This window comes from Pteropus alecto, unplaced genomic scaffold, assembly GCF_000325575.1.
Source record: "Pteropus alecto unplaced genomic scaffold, ASM32557v1 scaffold605, whole genome shotgun sequence".
Lineage (NCBI taxonomy): Eukaryota > Metazoa > Chordata > Mammalia > Chiroptera > Pteropodidae > Pteropus > Pteropus alecto.
The window spans coordinates 179,224-196,298 of record NW_006437456.1 but is presented as its reverse complement, the minus strand read 5'-3'; the positions used below and the strand labels follow the sequence as shown (position 1 = coordinate 196,298).

Sequence of the window (17,075 nt, the reverse complement as noted above, 5' to 3'; positions counted from 1 at the left end):
TCTACTGGCTTCCATCTTTAAAAAAAAAGAAAAGATATAATTCATACATCAACTTACTCGTAGCTCTCGGGGAGAAATAAAAAATGAATGGCCTTTTAAACATAGTACTGCTCATAATAGCTCTATGTAAGAGATAAGTTTAAAGGAAAAGAAATCAGATCATTTAATGCTGCCTTTTTTTAATTTTGGGGGAAGTGGTCAAAACTGTTGGCCAAAATGTTTATAAACTATTGGTATATTTTATTCCTTTCACGTTTATCTCAGACACAAGTTTTATGCAAATAAAAATATTTTCTGTCTTCTTTCTCCCATTTTCAGGTGTTGAAAATAATAGGAGTATGAAGAGGACTTAATATCAAACAGTCATTCAATGACTATAACCTTTACCCCCTGGGAATTGTAGAATTATAACTTTTTTAATGTATAAATTATATTTGGCCTGTACAGCTGTTTCCTACCCACTCTTATAAACTCTGCTGCTTCCCAACACAACTAGAGTGCAATTTTGGCGTCTTAGGAGGGAAAAATTACAGTTTACAACTGTGGCCCTATTTATTACACAGTTTGTCTTTTATGTCTTAAATTTAGTTTTCACTGTGCCAAGCTAACTGTACCGTATAGGATTGTGCTTTTTGTACTTTTTTTGTTTGTGTTTATTTTTTAATCCCAGTTTAAATTACCTAGCTGCTACCGCTTCTTGTTTTTCTTATTAAAGTGTCTTCCTTATGTTAGGGAAAATGGAACACTTAGGTTAAATGTCTTAAATTTTACCACTTAAACACTACATGCCCACAAAATGTATCAAGTCAGTACTGTACTTCAATATCCCTTGAAATGATTTCAGAGTCAAAATTATTTGTATCATCTCTGAAGTTTGCTTCTGAAAACTACTACTGTATGTGCACTGAAACCTTAAAACTGCCGAAATAGGCATTTGAGACTGAGTAAGGCTACATAATTATCTCATGAAATGCATGTTGCTGAATTTTCTTGAATAGAAATATTTGACATCAAAAGTAAATCTCAGTTTAAGAAAGAGTTTGAAAAGGAATTGTATTTCTCTTTTTCCCTGTTCTATAATCAGCATAGCTTGATGGAATGAAAATACCCTGCTTCATTCTGGTGAGCCTACTAGTTAACATAAGAATTGGACAGATATTTGTCCTCTTAATATAGTGAAATAAATTATAGGATAAAACAATTTTATATTGTTAGTACTGTATTGGTTGATCTAAATTTATAGCCTATGGGGGGGAAAGTGGAAGAACAGGAAAAATAATATGGAGAATTTATAAATATGCAGGTAAATTTTGGTCTGAAATCCCTGAGGTATTTTTAACCTGCTACACTGTTATACAATATAATTTATTTCTTGTTTAACCTAGAAATAGGTCATCGTTTGCAAGTCACTAGTAATCTTCAAATTATTTTTTTGGCTATAGCCCTTAATTTTGTAGTTAGTGCTAAGTGTACTTGTTTTTTTGCCACCTCTTCCTCAGATGATTAAACTAAATCAACAGTTTGTTTTAGGAATCTCTAAAAGTAATAGAGAAAGAGATTTCAATATTTGCTTCATCAGTGGGGGGAGGGCGACTGCAACTGTGTTAGCAGAAATTTGGGGAAAATGGGGATTTAAGGTTATTCAGTCAGTAGAGAAAGAAATTTGGTAAGTTCTGTGTTAGGATCTGGCTGGCAGAATTAACTTTTTGAAAAAGTTTTATATACAGATATTTGTAATAAATTTGGAGCCATAGTCAGAAGACTCAGATCATAATTGGCTTATTTTTCTATTTCCTTAACTATTGTAATTTCCACTTTTATATAATTTCCATTTAAAAGATAAACTTATTTATTTATTTTTTTAACAGTCAAAAATTTTTGCTGTTGTAGTCTGCAACCTTTAAAATGATTGTGTTGCTTTTAGGATTGATCAAAGGAAACACTCCAAAGAATTAGGATGAAACTTTGGCGCAGCAAGATTGAAATAATGCAATTAACTAAGAAGCAGTGCTCCAGCCTATTATGATAGTTTTCTAAATGGAGAAATATTTGGCTACATACACGTAAATGTTTATATTTTGTTTTCAAATGAAAACTTGCTGCTTTGGCAATATTCATAAATGAAGCAGAATTTTTTTTCTCGTCTAAATATGGTAGTTTCATTCTTATTAGCTGTATCACGGGTATTGGTGCTGTATAACAATGAATTGTAACTAGCATGTAGTTCAGAATACACAATGTTAGGTTTTTTAAAATTTCTCAGTGATTCTATTTATAATTTCAAACTTTCACAAAGTGTACAAAGAATTTCATAAATATGTTTTCAGTGAACTCTTTGCTATGTAGGTCATTAAACACAGCATTTACTCTTATAAGTGAAAATTTCTGATCATCTAGAACATTGGCACTTATTTCAATTTGCAGTGTCTTTTTTTTTTTTTGAACGAATATATAAATGTTCCTTTGACTGGTATTGATAAATGGTTCAGAAAAGAAACGGTGAAATAAAAGTAATATTTATTCACAATGATCAATTAAATTATTTGCCTAACTTAAGAATACTACTGTGCATAACTCAATTTGACATGAAGTGATAAGAGTCTGAGTCTACCTGTGGAATCTGTTGGTTTGTTTTCAGTGCTTGAAGATACATTCAAAGATAATTGGTTTTGGAAGACGCCATATAATTTTAAGTTTTACTTTAACCTGCATGCTGTAAATGTGTTTTATGTTTAAATAAAGAAGAAAATTTTTTTGAAATGTATTAACTTTCTTTAAACTTATTTAATGAAGTATTAGAGTGATTTTATATGATTCAGTGGCCTTCTGTTTTGACAAAATATTGACTAATATGTCATTCATGAATGTTTTGTTGCTAATGTATTGTGTATTCTTTTGACAGTATTAAATATGTAGGCTGAAGGATTAAGAGCTAGAAATGAATTATCAGTCTCAACATATTAGTGTGATTTACATGGTTCTGTTCATCTGAACCTGAATTATTAACCTGTGTAAGATGTGTTAAAGTTTGTTTTTCACTACTTTCTCAGTGGTCATTCAAGTCTAGCTGGAGAAAACTAAAGACTTACTAAATACTAGTGGTGATTGGATTTTTTTTGTTTTTATCTTTTTAAATTATTATAGAAATTTTCAATCATATATAAAAGCAGAGAAGATAATGAATCTCCAAGTACCACTCAATTTCAACAATTATCAACTCATGGCTAATCTTGTTTAACCCGAAACCCCATTTGTGTGCACCCCCCTTCATATTATTTTGAAACAATCCTAGATATGCTTTTATTCATAAAGATTTCAGTATGTAAATATACTCCTTAAAACACACACACCAAAATACCGTTATCACCAGAAAAAAAATTTTTTGTGAATAATTTGTTTGAATCAAGATCTAATTAAAATCTATGTATTACATTAGTGTCCCCCCATCTCTTGTTTCCCCTGCAATTAATTTATGAAGAAAACAGGTTGTCAGGTTTCCCAGATTTTGCTGATTATGCATTCCTTCGATATCATTTAACATACTCCTCTGTCCTTTTGGTATTGTAAATTTGTTTTTGGTCCACAGATTTAATCAGATTCAGATTTTTTGTTTCATTTTGAAGGGGGGGCAGTATTACCCCATAGATGACACAATGTCTAGCTGTCTCTTACTGGATTATGAGCTGTCATTGATGTTAGAGAAGGCCCAGATCTATCAATTAATTATGGAACGGCAGTATTCCAGTTGTATCATTCCTTCATTTGTTAGCTGCAATAGAAAAACGCCCTCATTCACTATTTGGTTACATATAGGAAAAACAGTATAAATGCTTGATTCTTTCCCATTGTTTGTGAGTTTCAAAGTGAGTTGCTTCCCTCCTATTTTCCAGTGGCAACCAGTTGTGCATTGTTTTTCTTTATTGTTTTTCTTCTTTATTATTTGGCTATTTTAAGTGTGCTCTTTGAGCTTCCAAGTCGTTTTTTTCTTTCCTGGAAAAGATTGAATGGAAACAATCTTAAGGTTTATTTATCTCCCATACTGTGGTAACATAATCAGGGCCTCCAGTGTGTTAGCCATTTCTGGTTTATCCAGTTCAGTAAGTTCAAGTGTGTCAATGTGACATCCTATGGAATGACCAGATGTCCAGATCTCTTCACACTTAGGATGGCAGGAGAGTTAACATGGCCCTGGGGCAAAACTGTACATGTGTGTTGTCTGTTATATGTGAATGAATTGCTTTTGGTCTTATAATCTGAAAAGAGCTCATTATTTACTATTTTGGTTGGCAGTGTGAAAGGGGAGAGCGTAGCAATTGCAGAGGCTTCTGTTTGGCTTCAGCCTATATCCCACAGGCTAAAGGTGTATGTGGGGAGCCATGACAGTTACTAAGTGTCAGTTCTGGTTATAAATACAGAGATGGGAGTGGCCACCAGAAGGGTCCATAGAGCACGTGCAGTTTTAATGTGAGCACTTAGTACATACACATTTATAACTTGACCAGCATTCCTTTTATTCCTGTACTCCCCATGATGGTGCTTCAGATCTCTGGGCATCAGTGTCTACTTAGACCCTGTTTCCCACAGCCCTCCCTCAAAATATTTGAGTATCCCCCTTCAGTGTACAGTTACCTGAGTATAAGCCCATAATTATTCCTGGGGCAGGACCAGGGGACTTGTTAAAGTCAGTACTTGCTGTGTTGCAAGGAATTTCCTCCTGGGAACCCAACCTCTTCAGTGTGTTTCGGGTTGGAAAACTGGCTCAGGTAATGGCAAGGAATCGTTATTTTTTAGATTAAGGCAACTGCTCTCAGCTTTTTTGTTTTCCATCATTGATACTCTGATGATAAATACTGCATAGTGTAGTTGGCTGCCTATCTGTTTTCCCTAGATGTGCTTGTTCTGTTAGCCATATCCATACTGTGGGTCCAGTCTCCTTGGCTGCCTTTCCAGCCCTGTTGCACATCAGATAATGGTGTCCACCTAACCTTTATTGTTGAAGGGGGTAGAATTTAATCTCCACTGCTACCAGCAAATCTAGTTCTAGAACAGCCTTATCTACCATCAGCCTTACAGAAGAGAGCTACCGCTGAACTTTTTATGTTACCCAAGTGTTCAAGGTTAACATCAGTGATATATGGATATCATGTACCCCAAATATGTGATGAGGGCATATTGCCACTGTTAATCCTGCAAATCCGTAACCTCAGTCTAATGAGGAACATGTACAAATAGGATATTGTGCAAAATGCCTAGCCAGTATTCTTTCCAAAGTATCAAGGTCATGAAAAACAAGGAAAGACAGTCACAAATTGGATACTAAGATGTGACAACTAAATGCAGTGTGGAATCCAGGAACAATGAAGACATCAGTGGAAAAACTAGTGAAATCTGTTACTAGTAATTTACCAGTTAATTTCTTAGTTTTGACAAAGGTCAGTGACAATTAAGATGTTAACAGTATAAGGATATTATCTGCAATTTTTCTGTAAATCTAAATTCCAAAATTAATGATAAACTTATAAAGTCAGAACAACAGGAGACAACAGCAATAACATTTTGGAAATGAAAGCAAAACAGCAGACCCGAGAAACCTGACTCCTAAGCCAACAGTGGGGAATGCCAAGAAGCAACCCACCCACCACCCCCTGTAGAATCCCCTAATGTTCATGAGTGTGACAGGTACCTCTGGATGTTGGAGTGAAAGTAGGCTGAAAATAGGATTAGTTGACAGTCTAGGACCTCAGTTTAACCTCCAAACAACCTTCAGTGCTGCACAGCTTGGCAGCTGCGCCTCCAACATCCCAGCATATGCCTGTGTGTTTATTCTCTAGAAAGAGTAAAATAGAGGATCTCTAGACAGGAAAACACCAGAAACAGTTGAGGGTGGGATTCCATACTGAAAACAAGGAGTGTGCCAGTTTTCAATTTATTACATCTCATCTTCAAATCTACATTTCATTGCAATTATAAGTTGAGTTGTGGTCCTCCAAAATTCATGTTAAAATCCTAACCCCCAATACCTCAGAATGTGACCTTACTTGGAGACAGGGCCTTTTCAGAAATAAACTGAAGGTCATCAGGGTGGCCCTAATCCATTATGACAGGTATAAAAGATTTGGACATAGACACAGAAGATACATGAAGAGATAAAAGGAGAAGACCGTCATCTATAAGACAAGAAGAGAGGCCTGGAACAGATCCTTCCCTCACAGCCCTCAGAAGGAACCAACTCTGCCAACACCCTGCTTTTGGACATCTGGCCTCCAGAACTGTGAAACTAAATTTCTGTAAGTCACCCTGTGGTACTTCATTACCACAGCCCTAGCAAACTAATACAGTTGCCTACACTGTGATAATAATGAGCTGGACCCTCTAAGCATATCTTTTTCCTTACCTCTGGAATGTTTCATTTTGCTTATTATTACCATCCAGTTGTCAGTGGTGTGTGGAAGGGGAGAGGACATCCAGTGGCACTCAGCCCCAGCATACACAGTCCCATAGTGAGCTTACAGCCCTGGCCCTGGCCTTGTGACCACTTCTCTGGCTGGCAAGTAGGCTCCTGAAGTCCTGACTCCCTCGATGAGCCTGCCCTTCAGCCTTGTGGTGAGGCACTTCCTGCCCATCTTCTGTAGGGGCGTTCCAGCCTTGGCCCACCTGTATCTCAGTGAAGTGTTTTCTTTTTCCCAGTCCCAGCCATGGTTCCCTGCTGCCAGCCTCGGTCAGACTGCTCCCTAGGGGGATGCTTTCTGCTTCCCTGGGACCCCAGACAACCTAGTAAACTCTGCTAACCAGTGGCTACAGCCATGCCTTGGCCAACAAGATCTGAATCCCAGACATGAGGAAAAGAACTCCCTTCTAAGTTTGTGCCTTCTTTTGATATTCTCCCTTACCCCTTGACAGGTATTCTTTAAATTTCTCTATACCAGTTTATAGTTAACCTCTTGGACCTTGACTGATGCAGAGGATAATATGAAAGTTTATAATCAGAATATGTAGAACCTATGCCCTTTTTCCTCACTTAGCTACTTAATGCTGGCAGTCAAGCTCATGCTCTCCAGCCAGGAGATTAGAAGATTCCTTTGTGAAAAATCTGACAGCTGACACTGGAAATACCCCAGGAAGGAGTACAACTTCAGAAACACTACAGTCAACAAATCTTCCAATTTCTTCCAGTCAGCTACTTTGTGGCCCCAACCAAAACATGTGCAAACAGCCAGGGATAGCCAGGCATTTGAGGAAGGCTTTAAGGTGAAAGGATTAAGAGAGAGAGAGAGAGAGAAAGAGAGAAGAAGGAAGGAGTAAACGAAGGAAGGAAGGAAGATGGAAGAAAGTGGGACTATGAGGCAAGAAAAAGACATTTTAAAGAACCACTGATATCCTCAGGTTCTGAAATAGTAAAAAGTTTGACTCCAATAAAAATAAAAAATAAAAAACCAAGGGGCCATAGGAAAGGAATATTCAGAAAACAAAAAGTCTTATAAATGAAAATAGAAATGAAAAACTCAATAGAAGACTTAGAAGATGAAGTTGAAGAAATTGTCCACAAAGCAGTAGCCAACACCCTTCCCCCCACCCCCCGCAAAAAGTTGAAAAATAGGAAAGAAAAATTAGGAGACCAGAAGAGAAGGCCTTGGATCTGAGTAATAAGCATCTCATAAAAAGGAACAGAGGAAACAGAACAGAGGAAATCATCAGTGAAATAAGTCAAGAAAGTTTAACTGAAAGCCATCAGTTTCCAATGCCTAGCACAATGAATAAGAATAGACCCACACTAAAGTACATCATTGTGAAATTTCAGTACAAGTAACTAGATTTCATGCAAAGGACTGAGAATCTATCAAATAACATTGGCAATAAGAAAATGGATCAATACCTTCAACATTCTGAGGGAAAATCATCTCCAGCCTATAAAAAGGTTTCCAGATACACAAATTCTCAAAAATTTTACTTATGTACCTTTTATCGAGAAGCTATTGCTTGACCAAAATGAGGGATTATGCTACAAAGGGGAAGATGTTGGTTGTACAAAAGAAGGAAATCACCAAGGTGACAGCGTAAAGAGCCCAGATTAGAGACAGTCAGAAGGCTACCAGAGATATGTTTCCAAGACAAAATAGAGTAATTACTGTGTTTAAATATTTTGAGAGGAGATCTATATAACTGGAGAGGAATTTAGGGTTGACTAAATAGTACATAAAACACTACGAAAGAAAAAAAAGTACCAATTCAAAAAGATAAGCAAGAAAGGAAAAATTGCCATAGTATATTAGATGACTCAACTGTGATTGGCATATTTCATTGTCATAGCAGCGTAAACATGGATTAACTAAACTCATGATATGACCTTATTGAGAGAAGTTGTTTATGTGTGTGTGTTGATGGTGGTAGAAGCGGGTTCAATCCTCATCTTCAGTAATGATAAAACAACTGATAATGCTTAAACATGAACAATCATGGAGTAGTAGAGATTTGGAGATTAAAATAAATAAAAGTGGCTGCTTCTGCAGAGTGGGTATGAGGGAGTGAAGTGGAGCAGGTAATTACTTTTTTTGTGTCGTTTGTTTTTTGAAATGTTATCTACAGTATGTTTGACTTTTCAGGGCTCAGCTTTCTATTCTGTCACCAAGTGGTACCCCTTTGAAGAAGGCTTTAGATGCTAGTCCCAGGTTCTTGAGCTAATCTAGAACTCAACTTGCTCATTTGTAGAACAAAGAACTGTCATTTGAAAACCTCGATGTGACTCATAGGTCTTTTATTGCTCTATAAATCTGTGATGCAGAGTAATCTTTTCTAGAGTTATAAATATAACATGTGGTGCTCACTTTGGTAGCACATGTTCTAAAAACTGGAACAATACAGAGAAGATTTAACACAGCCCCTGGACAAGGATGACACACAAATTCATGAAATGTTCCATATTTTTAAGTAAAATGTTTCTCTGAGTATATGCATAAAACATCTGAAAATCAAACCTTCATAATCACTTTATATGAAAACAAATCCATGAGGTCTCTCAAACTGAAATAAGCAGTAATTGAAAGTACTTCTTTCTTCATTTAAGTGAATGCTTCCAAATTTTGAAGATTTAGAAGTGTTTTTAATTGTGGTAAAATATACATAAAATAAAATTTACCATCTTAACCCTTTTTAAGTATACAGTTCAGTAGTGTTGGAAGAGAATTGATTTTTATACTAGTTTCAGGTATACAGTACAATGGTTAGACATTTATATAATTTTTGAAGCGATCCCCCTGATTATCACTCATTTGGCTCTACACATAGCCGTTACAATAATATTGACTATATTCCCTACGCTGTACTCTATGTCCCCATGACTGTTTTGTAACTACTAATTTGTACTTCATCCCTTCACTTGTTTCATGCAGCCTCCCAATCCCCTCCCCTCTGGCAATCATCAGTTTGTTCTCTGCATCTATGAGTCTGTTTTTGTTTAATTTGTTCCTTTTTTTCCTTAGATTCCTCATATAAGTGAAATCACATGATATTTATCTTTCTCTGTCTGACTTATTTCACTCAGCATAACACCCTCTAGGTACATCCATGTTATTGCAAATGGTAAGATTTCATTTTTTGTGACTGAGTAATATTCCCTTGTATATATGTACCATAACTTCTTTACCCAATCATTGAACGGGCACTAAAGTTGCTTCCATATCTTGGCTATTGTGAATAACGCTGCAGTGAACATAGGGGTTCACTTATCTTTTTGAGTTAGTGTTTTGGTTTTCTTTGGATAAATACCAGAAGTGCAATTGCTGGGTCAAAAGGTAGTTCTATTTTTAATTTTGTGAGGAACCTCCAAACTGTTTCCCACAGTGGATGTACCAATTTGCAGTCCCACCAACAATACATGAGGGTTCCCTTTTATTCACGTCCTAACCAACACTTGTCTTGATTTATTGATGATGGCCATTCTGACATGTGTGAGGTGATATCTTATTGTGGTTTAAATTTGCATTTCTCTGATGTTTAGTGATCTTGAGCATCTTTTCATGTCCTCTTTGGAGAAATAACTGTTCAGGTTTTCTGCCCTTTTTAAAAATTGGATTGTTTGTTGTTGAGTTGCGTAATTTCTTTACATATTTTGGATATTAACCCCTTATCTGTTGTATCATAAGTGAATATCTTCTCCCATTCAATAGGTTGTCTTTTCATTTTGTTGATGTTTTCCTTTGCTGTGCAAAAACTTTTTAGTTTGATGTAGTCTCATTTGTTTATTTTTTTCTTTTTTTCCCCCCTTGCCCAAGGAGATATATCAGGAAAAGATTACTAATAGCAATATCAGAGAGTTTACTGTCTATATTTTCTTCTAGAGTTTTTGGTTTGGAGTCTTACGTTTAAGTCTAACCCATTGAGTTTATTCTTGTATATGGTGTAAGAAGGTGATTCAGTTTCACTATTTTGCATGTTATCTGTCCAGTTTTCCCAATATTATTTGTCGAAGAGACCATCTTTACCCCATAGTATTTCTTGCCTCCTCTGTCATAGATTAAATGACCATATAGGCATTGATTTATTTCTGGGCTCTTTATTCTGTTTCACTGATCTCTGTGTTTGTTTTTATGCCAGTGCCGTGCTGTTTTGATTACTATATCCTTGTAGTATAATTTGATATCATATAGTACGATGCCTCCAACTTAGTTCTTCTTTCTCATGATTGTCATGGCTATTTAGTGTCTTTTATGGTTTCATATAAATTTTAGGATTATTCTAGCACTCTGAAAATGGCATTGGTATTTTGATAGGGATTGCATTAAATCTATAGATTGCTTTGGGTAATAAGATCATTTTAACAATGTTGATTCTTCCTATCCATGAGCATGGTATATGCTTCCATTTATTTGCATCTTGGAAGAGAAGTGATTTTGAAACGAAAATGTGCACAGAATTAGCCGAAGACTAGATATACTTGTGTCATAATAAACACCAAAATATTTATTTAATGTTCTTCATATCTGCTTGCTAAGATATAATATTAACATTATAAACTTTCAAATGTTTCTGCTGTATGTAAAATTAGAACTTACGACAATTATTTAAAACATTTATGAAATTAACTTGTTTTTTTTTCACCCACTTAACAGTTGAGAGCCATTTGAAATAAAAAATAAAGTAATGTAACTAAATCTAAGCACTCCCAAATAAGTGCCCATTGTTTCTTGAGCGATAGACAAGACATCACCAGTATGAACTACAGAAAACACCCACATTAACATCTTGGATATATTATTTTCTTGCTGAATAAAACGTTAGGCGCACAGCTTTTCCATACAATAACTGGAATTGTGCACAGTCTCCCTCCACACTGCTCTAAAAATGAACTTTTGTTTTATGCAGATGTAGGCGAATTAGAATGAACAAAAGGCACACATTTTAAGGCTGAGAACATTCAACTGAAAATGAAAAAAGGATTCTTCTTCCGTTATACAGGGGAGCAGATGTAAAAGTTTTGCAGTGGGCAAGTTGGAGGTGGACCTGAAGTCTTTCCATTACCCCCTCTTTGAAAGTGGCCGTCCACTGGCAGGTATTTTCTAAATGCTCCTGTTAAGGATTGCAACACAGCCTATCTGAAGGAATAAATAGGAAGATATCAACACCTCTTTCTGGTCTCCTCTGGCCTAGTATGATGATGAGGACCAACTTCCTGCAAACTGCACTACTGTAGTAGCTTGTTAATTTTAAGATGTGGCGCACTTGCTAGAAGATTGGGCCCACAGAGATGTGATGGGGCTAGGAAACTGCAGACCCTTTAACAGAACTCTTCCAGGAGAGGCAGCCTGAACACCCATTCTTAGGAGGACTGATGAAAAGATGCTTGGTTATTAAGGAATGTTGAGGTCTAGATTCCTGAGCCTGGACACAGAGGCCACCATCAAAGACTTTTCTTACCCCTCCCTCTGCATATACACTCCAGAAGACTGAGTTCACTCTGGTATCTGACAATAACTCTATTGAGAACTGCAGCCAGCAGACTCCAGGGCTGTGGTCATTCGTCATAGCCCAGAATTATTGCACCTCTGCTCAGGCCAATTCATACTTTCTTTGCCACACTTACCTTTGTCACTTATCTACCCCTTACACACTGATGTTCCCACTGCTGTTCTGACAATGCATGTTTTCTGACATGTACTCTTATGATATCTATTTAACTATTGTCTATATAATGAAAAATCCAAAATCTGCTTCTCCATGCCTAATCTCTCCCATAAATTTCTAACTCATATACCCAACTGCATTCAGGCTATACTTGAAGGCTTGATGGCGGCTACAATTCAACATATCTAAAAGTGAACTAAAAAAACCAACATGTATGTAAAAAAAAATCCACAATCTCTTACTTGAAATCCTTGGGGACAAGTGTTTTATGTAATTTTGAGTTTTCAGAATTTAGAAAATATAATACACTGTATATAAATAACACTACCAGTGAGGTCTAGGCCAGTATCTTATAATCAAACACAATTTTTGTTTCTTCAGCAAAATGTAGCACTATTCACATTAACTGGAATATACAAAGGCTAAAAATAGTTTCATGTCATTTGAAGTCATGCTTGGTTAGCAAATGATTTTACACTAACTTTACAAAAAACTTACATTTCAGAGCTTTTTAGATATTGAAATTGTGAATAAATGATTATTGAATTTTATTTGCCATATAATATGGAACTAATGAGCTAATATCCCTAACATACACAGAGCTCTTAGAAATGATAAAAAGAAAGATGAAAACCCAGAAGGAAAATGAACCAAAGACATGACTAGACCATTTAAAGGCACTGAAATATACCATTAGTGAGTTCGCATTTATAAAAACCTTCAAACAGTTGCCTAGAAAGCACATAGTAAGCTTTATATAAGTGCTTGTTAAATAAATATTGATGGAAGTTAATATTGGCACAAACTTTTGGGAGGACAACTTATCAATATTGGTATCTATTAAATTTTTAATGTATATATCCTGTTATCCAGCACTCCTGATTCTAAGAATTTATTCTACCAAAATACTCACACTGATAAGCAAAGATATGCTGTATAGAAAGATGTTCACTGAATCATTGTAATAATGAACTCCGGAAACAACACTGCCATCTTCCTCAGGTTGCAGCCATTCCAGGCAGCCCATTCAGATACATTAACGACCAGAAGAAGAAGAGAGAGAGACTTCCTGTGGCTCTCTTTTGGGAATGGAAAAACTTCCTGGAAGCCTCCCGGTAGACTTCCCTTCCTTTCTCCCTGACAGATCTAGGGTTCATCAGCAGATCCAAGGCAACGGCCAACTAAGGAAATGGCTTTACTCTAGGCTTGTGGTTCTCAAAGTTTTTTGATCTCGGGACCCATTTAGATGCTTAAAAAGTATTAAGGATCCCAAAGGGCTTTTGTTCATTCGAGTTACGTCTATCACTAAAATTCCTAAATAATCATTTATTAATTAAAAATAACTACAATAAACCCATTGCATGTTAACATAAGTAACATTTTCATGAAAAGTAGTTACCTTTTGCAAAGCAAAAGCATTTCTTAAAATAAAAATTGTATCTACATAAGGTGTACAACATGATTTGCTAAAGATATACATAGTGAAATATTACTATGGTCAAGCTAATTAACATATCTTCTCACGCAGTTACCACTTTTTGTGTGTGTTGAGGGCACTCTCAGCAAATTTCTAGTGTTCAATACAGGATCATTATCTATAGTCATTATTCTATCCATTAGCTCTCTAGATTATTCATCCTATATAATTGCCACTTCTTACCCTTTGACCAACATCTCCCTGTCTTCCCCACCTCCTTGCCCCTGGTAACCACCATTCTACTCTGCTTTTATGTGTTCAACTTTTTTAGATTCTACATATTAGTGAGATTATGTGTTTGTTTATTTGTTTTTTCTGTGTCTGGCTTATTTCACTTAGCATAATTATCTCCAGATTCATCCATGTTGTTTTAAATGTCAGGATCTCCTTTTCAAAGGCTGAATAATATTCCATTTTGTGTGTGTGTGTGTGTGTATCCAATCATCCGTCAATAGACACTTAGGTTGTTTCCATGTCTTGGCTCTTGTGAACAATGCTGCACGGGAGTGTAGAGACCACTTCGAGTTACTGATTTCATTTTCTCTGGTTATGTACCCAGAAGAGGGATAACTGGATCATATGGTAGATCTATTTTTAGCCGTAGTGAAAGCATTTAATGAGAACAGTGGCATTGCTTTACATTTTTGTAAATTACTTTAATATTTGGCTTAATATAAGATATCCAAATTTTCATATGCTTTTGCATGAATTCAATCTGTTGGACTCTGTTAGAAGTATATATTTAGAAAAATCAAATCCAGCCTCACTAAGATATGTAGTTGGAAAAGGGAGAAACTCACAGACTCCTGAAAATGGTCTCAAAGACCCCAGGGGTTCTCCACCTCATTGTAAGAACACATGGAGCAGATCTGGGATCATCTTCTCCTGAAGCATAAGACTGTTTGGGGAAGGAGTGGATACCTGAACCAAATCATGCTCTACTAGGAAGGAGGAATACAATATAAAATGTATATTGAAGAAGGGAGGATACTGACTGGACAAACAGCTATGCCTTCTTGAAACTTTTCTCTAGAATGCATTCAGAGTAAAGTTGGTTTATATTTTTATTTTTATTTTTTTATTTAATTGTGGTAAAATACACATAATGTAAAATTTATCTTTTTAAGCAGTTTTAAGTGTATCATTCAGTAGCATTAAGTGTAGTCACACAGTTGTGCTACCATCAGCGCCATAGATCCACAGAACACTTTTCATCTTGCAGAAATGAAATTCTTTACCCATTAAACAACTGCCCGTTTTCCCTGCCTCTAGCCGCTGGCAGCCGGCATTCTACTTTCTGACTCTATGAATTTGACTACTTTAAGCATACAAGTAATCATACAGAATTTGTCTTTTTGTGACTGGCTTATTCCACTTAGCATAAGGTCCTTAAATTTCATTCATGTTGTAGCATGTGTCAGAACTTCCTTCCTTTTTAAGACTGAAGAATATTCTGTTATCTGTATCTACCACTTTTTGTTTATCTATCCTGTTAAGGAGTATATGAGTTGTTTTCACCTTTCGTCTATTGTGAATATTGCTATCAATATGGCTGTTCACGTTCTTGATTTCAACTCTTTTGAGTATATACACAGAAGCGGAATTGCTGGATCATATGGTAGTTCTATTTTTAGAACTTTCTGAGGAACTGTCATATTGTTTTCCATAGTGGCTGCACCATTTTTTTTTTTTTTTTGGCTGCACTATTTTACATTTCCACTAACAGTGCACAAAGCTTCCAATTTCGCCACAACCTCATCAAGACTTGTTATGTTTTATTTGTTTTGTTTTGTTTTGTTTTGTTTGATAGTGGCTATTCTAATAATGGTGAAATGGTCAGAGTAAGCTTTTAAAAGCATAAATCAGTTCGTGTTATTTTCTGGTAAAATTATAATAGCTCTCAACTGCTTTGTAAAATTAAAACTCAATATTAGAGCTGACAGGCCTTACCGATCGGGCCCTGCCCTCCCCTCTAAACTCGACTCCTACCCCTTCCCCTTATCATGACTCTCCAGAACATGAACCTTTCTCATTTTCAAACATGCCAAGGGGTTTCCACTTCTAGGCCTTTACACATCGTCTTCCCCAGTCTACAATTTCCCAGTGCGGGCTCTCTCCCCGCACTCAGGTATGAGCTTAACTGCAGATGCTTCCTGAGTGCTCCTCCCAATGACTATCATATCTTGTTTTAGACTTCTGACAAAGATTTTATGAGCACATACTGTAGGAGAGGCCCTATATTAGGTATTGGGGATTTAGAGATGAATAAAACAGACTAAAATCACTAGTTCTGTGGGGTTTACATTTTAGTCATTGTCTTCAGTTCATTAATCACTACTGCAATTATCTTGTTCATTTTCTCAATGTTTATTTCATTGGCTGGTCATTTTAGCTTTGTTTGTAAAACGAAAGAGTTAGAAATCACGCAAATGCCCAACAGTAGGGGTTAGTTTTGTAAAACTATGGTTACTCCTTCTGTTTTGAGGAATGAGGTGAGCCTCTATGTCCTGCCATGGAAAGACGACCAAGACATGCTTGTATTAGACGCAAGAATATATGTCTCTCATATAACCTTTGGCACTGGCCACCTCTCAGACCCTCACCTTCTTGCTCTACCTCAGTGCATGGTTCTACAGTCTGTGCCCAAATTATCACTTGGTCTGGAACAGCAAGACTGTCACCTCCTGTTGCCATTAGACAGCCAGGCCAGCCATATACCGAGAGTTTCTACCTCTTCCTGCTACTATTGGAACTGGATGGAACATACAGCAGGCATAGATTTTGACATCACAAATGGCCATCTAAGAGGATACGTGATGCAACTTGGAAGTGTAGGGGGTTAACACCCCATGGGAAGTTTTGCCTTTATTGAGTACTTTCTTGATGTGGTTTACATCTGTCCAGATTTATCATATTAGATATTAAAACTGAGGAAACATTAAAGTATTTACTAACAATTTTTTTTAAAACAATAAAACTCATTATATGAAAACATAAGTGACAAATGACATATTTTATATAAAAACAAATATATTTTCCAAAACAAAAAAATAGAGCAAGAAGAGTAGTATTGTTTTATACTTTTCCAGGTCTCTTCAATATCTGGCATAACAGTAAACTCAATTCTCATATCTGCTTCTGCATTCAGTCTCTTATAGTATCTTGTTTTGGTTTACATTTATGAAGATAATTTGGCCTCATACAGATGTGTAGTTAGAAAAGGGAGACAGCTTTTTCAGATAACTGGATATTCTTCTGTGATACTATACTGAACTTGGCAAGTAGTAGTTTCTAAAAGGCTAATTGCAATGTGGAATCTGAAACCTTATCAATGAACTCTTTGTACTCTGTTATATTCAAATCCATTGTTCATTTGTACTAAAAATGTTGAGCTTACAGACCCATGAAAGTGTTTCTGGGATACCCAAAGGCCCATGACCACACTTTGAGAAGTGACGATTTATTTATTTACTTGTTTATA

General features: G+C 36.1%; 1 protein-coding gene and 1 non-coding gene across 2 annotated transcripts in view; both read left to right on the top strand.

Moving 5' to 3' along the window:
* KIF5B (kinesin family member 5B) overlaps nt 1-2,753 on the top strand; it is a 37,134-nt gene extending 34,381 nt beyond the window's left edge. Inside the window, exon 26 of the mRNA XM_006914469.3 lies at nt 319-2,753. The gene's annotated coding sequence lies outside the window, so the exon portion shown is untranslated. The remainder of the gene's footprint in view (nt 1-318) is intronic.
* Nucleotides 2,754-8,814: 6,061 nt separating this feature from the next.
* On the top strand, nt 8,815-8,923 carry LOC112481868. The gene has a single exon (XR_003047063.1). It is a non-coding gene; the product is annotated as a U6 spliceosomal RNA (small nuclear RNA).
* The last annotated feature ends 8,152 nt before the right edge of the window (nt 8,924-17,075 follow it).